At 40.5% G+C, this 7,500-nt stretch overlaps 2 protein-coding genes across 7 annotated transcripts in view; one reads left to right on the top strand and one right to left on the bottom strand.

The window, feature by feature from the left end:
* Positions 1–7,500, bottom strand: part of LOC143025341 (histone-lysine N-methyltransferase SETMAR-like) — a 165,912-nt gene that overhangs the window by 108,587 nt on the left and 49,825 nt on the right. The window lies entirely within an intron of this gene.
* Positions 1,889–7,500, top strand: part of LOC143025339 (interference hedgehog-like) — a 130,367-nt gene continuing 124,755 nt past the window's right edge. For both annotated transcript variants that reach the window (XM_076184837.1, XM_076184836.1), the window contains exon 1: positions 1,889–2,928. The gene's annotated coding sequence lies outside the window, so the exon portion shown is untranslated. The remainder of the gene's footprint in view (positions 2,929–7,500) is intronic.

Genomic DNA, 7,500 nt, shown 5'->3' with positions numbered 1-7,500 from the left:
CGTTTCACCATCTTAGTATATATATATGTATATATATATATATATATATGTGTGTGTGTGTGTGTGTGTGTGTGTGTGTGTGTGTGTGTGTGTGTGTGTGTGTGTGTGTGTGTGTGTGTGTGTGTAAGAAAAAAATAAAAAGCTCTCATTTTCTAGAATAAGCAAATTGTGACATTTTGTTAACAGGGCGGTAAAAGCTATTTTGCCCGCTCATTGGTTATTATGGTCTTCCTAAAGACGAGATGGAAAAAAAAAAAAAAATAGAGAAACTATTTGTCCCTTATTCTGTAGATATTGAATAAAGTCCGAGAGTGACTACGGGCTCACATAAAAAAAAAAAAAAAAAAAAAAATGCTCAAAGCAGGTTACTGAGGGACCTTCAGCAGGTCGCAGGGTGCAGGTCGGGTGCAGGTCGCGTGGTACCCACGCACGCAGGGTATTGGATGTCACCGACAGGTCATGTAATATTCAACGCTACCAGCAGCAGGATACCCGATTCTCATTGCAGAAGCGACCAACCCACACCTGATTCTCAGTGCAAAAGCAAACCAACCAACCCACTCTATTCTCACTGCAAAAGCAATCAACCCACACCCTATTTTCACTGCAAAAGCAACCAACTAACCCACCATATTCTCACTGCAAAACCAACCAACCAACCCTATTCTCACTACAAAAGCAGCCAATCCACACCCAATTCTCACTGCAAAAGCAACCAACCATCCCACACCCTATTCTCACTGCTAAAGCAACCTACCCATACAATTTTCTCAACTGCAAAAGCAAGCAACCAACCCACAACCTATTCTCACTGCAAAAGCAACCAACCCACCATGTTTTCACTACAAAAGCAACCAACCCACACCTTATTCTCACTACAAAAACAACCAACCAGCCCACCCTATTCTCAATGCAAAAGCAAGCAACCAACTCACACCCTATTCCACTGCAAAAACAACGAACCCACATCCTATTTCACTGCAAAAGCAACCAGCCAACCCACACCTTATTCCACTGTAAAAGCAACCAACTAACACACTATATTCTCAATGCAAACTCGACCAACCCACATCCGAATCTCGTTGCAGAAGCATCCAACCCACACGCAATGGCCACGCTGCAGAACCTGTAGGCACTGGAGTAAATTCTTTCCAGGGTGAGATATCATCATCTCCCCAGGATAAGGAAGAGAAGAGGGTTGGTCTCTCTCTCTCGCTCTCTCCCTCTCTCTCTCTCCCGGACCTCGTCTCTAGGATAAACATGTAACATTGTATTATACGACCAAGTGCATCCACAGTGTTTACCTAGGCTCGTAAGGTCTGATTATATTCGACAGGTCTGAGTCGGTCGATTGAGGGGGCAGGTTCCGCCATGCAGGCTGGCCTGTCCCGTGGGTACAAATCCACCAAGAGGTCACTGTCTTTCATTGACTATCATCTCAACATTATCTAAAAGAGAGCGGCCCCACGAGGAAAGGCGAGAGGCTCATGGGGTGAGGACGGGGGAGTGAGAGCGTTTGTGTTTTGTATTGAATTGGATCTGGGTCTGAAAGCGGCAGGTTAAGTGAAGTACTTGGATCTGTATGTAAAAGATCATACGCGCATCTCCTCGCTGCCGACTCCTCCACCATACACAGGTTGCCTGGGGCCGTTTTGTCCCGCCAGATCAGGCGGTCGGACGTACGATGCCCATCCGTATCAGTTCGGAATTCGATAAGTATCCCGATTGATAATGATACGATACTTCAGAACGTATGAGACGTAAAGATCGTACATTTTCTTTGGGTCGCAGTGGGGGAATATGCGTTAACGTGCAGGAAACGGCGAAACTAGAAAAAGTTTTTGTTGTACGACAGTTTGAATTTACGTGGCACCGTCAAAATGTTCAGACTCGCACAAGTTTGTTACTGTGGTCTAGAGTGAGAGTGTTTGTCGACGGGCCGCTATAAATGCCTCGAACTTGACTGTGAAATGGGCCCAAAGTGAACTGGCGTCAGTCCTAGTGCATGGGCATACGCGACGTGCCTCTGATAACTTGACCCAAGGGGGCCTACCGCCATCTGAGAGGTGAATGAGATGGTTGTGAACCGCACACCGATGTCTTTCCCTTCATCTTTGAGGAACTGTAAGTCACGCAGACGGAGTAGGTCTCCCAGGACCCACGAATAACTTCGCAGGGAGGAGGTGCTGCTTCGTCAGGGAACAACAATCGGCTTGTTGACAACATAGCGCAGGTCAAGGAACTTGCTTTTATCGGCGCCCGCGCACTCAAACGCACACACACTGGTGTAGTGGTATTGTTTTGGCTTGCCCTGGCCAGACCAATAACATTTAGAGAATTTCTTCTGAACATTTCTGGTGTCTAGTTCAGGTGTTCAAGATATGCCAGAAATTTATCAGAACCTACTCGTGAAGTGATCAGAGTGAACACTTTTCATGAACATTGCACATTTCGGTGTCCGGAAATAGTGTATAGTTGTTCCTTTATCCGAAATATTCGGAAATCTGGGAACTGTGATCGAAGACGGCCAAGAGTGGAAAAAATATAAGAAAAATCAGTGTAATTGGAAGTCATAACAATTAATGAATGGTAAAGTTCATAACTAACACCCACAGACAGACATATTAGTTAAATTAACTGATCAGTCCCCAGCTTAGCCCGGAGTCTTCCCAATGGAGGTTAGCATTAGTGGAGTGAAATATGACTGGCTTCGGACAAAAACCCACCAATGATTATTGTGCCCCACCCAAGAAGTACTCTGTCACTATACACACTCCCCCACGAAAGTGTTAAGAGAAGTATGACTCCAAGGACTACTTCCTCACGTTCAATTACCACTTTCTCGACCCATACTCCACTTCGAACACTCCCCCTGAGTGTGTAGCGAGGCCAAGTTCCAACGGGAAGTGTTGTCACAACTTTTGAGAGGTAAGCTTGGAGTGGTTGGGAATGTGGTGTTTGCTTCGCGGGTGGGAGGGAGTTAGAGAGAGTATAGGAAGGTCGTGACTTTTTTTCTGTTTACTCAGCCGTTACCTGCTCAACGAGGCGGTTAGGCACGATTGCCTGTAAAATTCCAGAATCACGCAAACACGGACATTTAACATGAAAGTTGTCTAATAGCTCCTAACCTAACCTAACCTAACCTTATTCCACAGACAAATATATATCTTTTGAATGCAATAAAAAAAAAAAAAATGAAAAATATGATTGAGTGTTAATGGAGCAGAAATTTTTTTCTGTTTACTTAGCCGTTATCTGCTCTACGAGATGGTTAAGCATGACTGCCTTTATCGGAATAACTTGGGCATTTAAGACCTTATGGCTTAGTGCCGCCACGCGCTAACTAGCGGGATTCGAACCGCCATTCATCTGGCTTCTCGGCTCCGAACGTTGGCCGACCTAATGGCGTTGTCACACTGGGCTATTTTTCTTTTAACCTCCAATTAGTTGGCGGTACCGCCTACCTCCAGCACTTCTTCCACCGTAAAATTAGTATGGTAAAAAAAATAAATAATAATAATAATAATAAAAAGTCAACAATTTACATGGAATCATTTGATATACTGGAGGATTTTTTTCACCTCCAGCATATCAGATATGCTGATGTAAATATGGTATATCAAATATGGTATAATATATCAAATATGATATATCAAATATGGTATGATATATCAAATCTTAACATATCATATGAATCTTATCCCGAAAGCTGCAGGCTGCAAATTTGCGACAGTCGGAGGAAAAATAGCCCAATGCTATACGCCCTATGGACCAGCTGTTAATAATTATGTATTTACCTAGTTGTATTTACCTAGTTGTATTTTACGGGAAGGGGAGCTATGCTCGTGAGGGTCCCGTCTTCATATGTGATTCTGTTAACACGCAAGCGCATTCTCCACTTTTTTATTTGAATTTTTATTTTTTTCTGTAGAATGGTTAGGTCAGGAGCTATTGGACAATAAGTTGCATATCCGAGCGTGCGTGCTTCTGTAATTTTACCAATTGTGTTTAAAATATTGTTAACAACGTTGAATGAGCAAGTTTAACATGGATGAAACACAGAAAGAGACACCTGCTGAGAAGAATGGGTTGACAATGTAATTATTTGTCATTTATAGAAAAACGAAAAGTATTATAAATGAATATCTACAGTGTACTAATCATACACTTGATCGGTATTTACCGTGTCAGGTTTAGCTAGAAAGTTCAGTTTGACTATGTTCGATTAAGATGGTGACTTTCCACCTCGGTGTTGGTATTTTAAGCATTTCTAGAGCCAAGCAGGTTAAAGCGTCGCTACTTTTGACGGAGATCGAGATGATGGCGGCTCGAACCCAGCCACCGGCGAATTAAACCAAAGGACGGTCAATATAATTCCACGCCAGAAAGTCCTCTGTAAGGGGCATCGTCCAGGCCTCTTGATAAGGGGAAGTTTCTTGACGTCAAACAAGATCAGACAACACTTAGACTGCGCTATGGTGTAAATAGAAAAATGGTTCTTCATTGTTGTTATGATCTAGAAGACGTTTTTGTTGTTATATTTCACATTGACATATCGTGGGATCGTTTACTAACACGTAAGCCATCTGCTGTCGAGTTTAGTTGCGTTCTGTTCATGCACATGTTCCAAGTAGTGATAATAATCGGGTGTATTGTTGCAGACACTGGAAACTGACCCGTGCTATATGAGCACCATGCAGATATGTAATTCATTATTATTGCAATGCAGATTTATTTAGAAAAAATAATGTAAGAGAACTACAATATATTGGAGTGCATTAGATTATCAATAATGAAAACTCATATATATGTGTATGTATATATATATATATATATATATATATATATATATATGTGTGTGTGTGTGTGTGTGTGTGTGTGTGTGTGTGTATGTATATATATATATATATTGTCAGTGTATTTAGGCAGGAGTTTTTCTCTAATGCATGTTTCATTAAAAGTGATGGCTAGTTGTGCATTAATAATTTTCTTAATGGTATTTTCCTGACTACCTTATTAAGGATTTGCTTTTTCAAAGGAATAGGTTTACAAACGGGCTGTGGGCATTATATACATGGGGTGGACCTCACCACCTCCCCGAGTTACCATAGTTGGTGACGAGTGTGAACATCACATTGTGGCTAACGTAACAATGAAGAATTTTTTTACAATTAAATATGATAACACTAATAACAAAGAAATTATTAATAGTAAATGTAACAATAGTAATGATAACAATGAAGATAAATAGTAACAGTAATAATCACAAAAAGGATAATAACAATACAATAGAAGTAATAATAATAATAATGATAATAATAATAAAAATAAAATAATGAAAATATGATAATACTAATAACCAAGAAATAAAAATTATTAATAGTAATTATAACAATAATAGTGATAACAATGATAATAAAAACGAAAAATTAAATATTTAAATAATAATAGTAACAATGGTAATAATAAAAATGTAATAATAAAATTATAAATATATATAATGATAGTAATAATAAATAATAATTATAATAACAATGATAATAATAATAGTGTCGAAAATAAATAGTATATAATGCCCACAGCCCGTTTGTAAACCTATTCCTTTGAAAAAGCATACCTGGGAAACTAGCCAGGAATAAACTCAAGACTAAGACTCCTGTGTTTCCTATTCCGCTTACATATATATATATATGTGTGTGTGTATATATTTATATATATATATGTGTGTATATATTTATATATAGAGATAGATATATATATGTATATATTTATATATATAATGTATATATTTATATATATATATATATATATATATATATATATATATATATATTGTGTGTGTATGTATATATATATATCGTGTTTGTGTGATTCACCATGGTATTGGATCATGTGTTGGACTCGTGATCAATAGCTATTTCCCTCTTGGAAGGGCTCAGAGCTCTATGGGTAATGCTGTGACCTTACACGAACACACACACCCAATTCCCCGCCCACGGGAGTTGAAGTAACGACCCGCAGCGCAGCGATACTGAAATTATTTCAGCCCTGGGCGGGATTCGAACCCGAACCGCCGTAGTGGTAACCGGGAACTACCACTGCGCCACGAGTCGTGTGTGTGTGTGTGTGTGTGTGTGTGTGTGTGTGTGTGTGTGTGTGTGTGTGTGTGTGTGTGTGTGTGTGTGTGTGTGTGTGTGTGTGTGTGTGTGTGTGTGTGTGTCTGTGTGTGTGTGAATCCTTTGTAAGGTTCGGTTGTTCAGTAGGACATTTGTTTACTGCTGTAATTGAAATTTCCCTCTTTGTTATATTGGGAACATTTTTTTTTCTGTTAGCATAAATATGTAAAAGGGACCAATCAATATTAATTGACAATACAATGAAGTCATTTCATCAATGTTGACACTAACCAGGTTGAGACCAAATATGATAGAAAGAATATATTGCGCACCCGACCTCAGGAGCGATAGGTTTCCTGTTAACTATAGCATTGTAGCCCTTGTAGCCCCGTAAAGTGGTAAACCGGAGTTACAACGACGAGGCTTAGGCAACCTTCCCCCCCTCCCTTCCCTCCCCTCTCCTCTTGCTTTGCGGGTACCAAGTGATCGGATGGGAAAAAAAAAGTGCTCATCCAGTCACGTGTTGTTTGAATGGGAGTCATTCTCCACGCATGCTTTCCTCTTGGAGTTTCGTAATTTGATAATGATGCAATTATTTGCAATTATGTTCACGTGTGTGTGTGTGTGTGTGTGTGTGTGTGTGTGTGTGTTCATCTGTTGTCTACAGCGGGCTTCTTTTACAAATAGGCCGTTACAGTGGCGTTTTTTTTTGCGAAGTAATAGACGAACCTATACGTCAGTGATGATTATAATTTATTGATACGAATAGTTTTACGAGGTCGGAAAAGACTCGTACACACATAGTAAATTTAGGATCCAAGGCGAAGGCATTAGACTATGTGGTACTTAGAAGTGGAGGCAGCTGTACATAGGTTGGTTCTGCAGTAACGAATCAATTCCTTAATAACACTCTCTCCTACCCCGTCTCTCTCTCCCCCCCTCTCTCTCTCCCCCCCCCTCTCTCTCTCTCTCTCTCTCTCTCTCTCTCTCTCTCTCTCTCTCTCTCTCTCTCTCTCTCTCTCTCTCTCTCTCTCTCTTTCTCTCTCTTTCTCTCTTTCTCATGCTGTGAATGAAGACCGCTCTTCCAACATTTATACGGTCAGCCGCTGTGGGGTACACAGAAAATGAGGATTAATGATGTGCTCATTTTTTTTTTATATCTAAGGAGGTGGGTTTGTTCTACCACCGTGTGTGTGTGCGTGCGTGCGTGTGTGTGTGTGTGTGTGTGTGTGTGTGTGTGTGTGTGTGTGAGAGAGAGAGAGAGAGAGAGAGAGAGAGAGAGACTGCCAGCGTCCGACTGGGCGTTCTCTTCAAATAAAAACCCATTTACTGGTGATGTACACTTACACGTGGTATGTGTTTTTCCCAGCGTGATAATTGCCGG

Source organism: Oratosquilla oratoria, chromosome 5 (genome assembly GCF_046742065.1).
Source record: "Oratosquilla oratoria isolate Oo_2021 chromosome 5, ASM4674206v1, whole genome shotgun sequence".
In the NCBI taxonomy this organism is placed as follows: Eukaryota; Metazoa; Arthropoda; class Malacostraca; order Stomatopoda; family Squillidae; genus Oratosquilla; species Oratosquilla oratoria.
The sequence above is the reverse complement of the archived record's forward strand: the minus strand, read 5'-3'. Positions and strand labels throughout refer to the sequence as shown.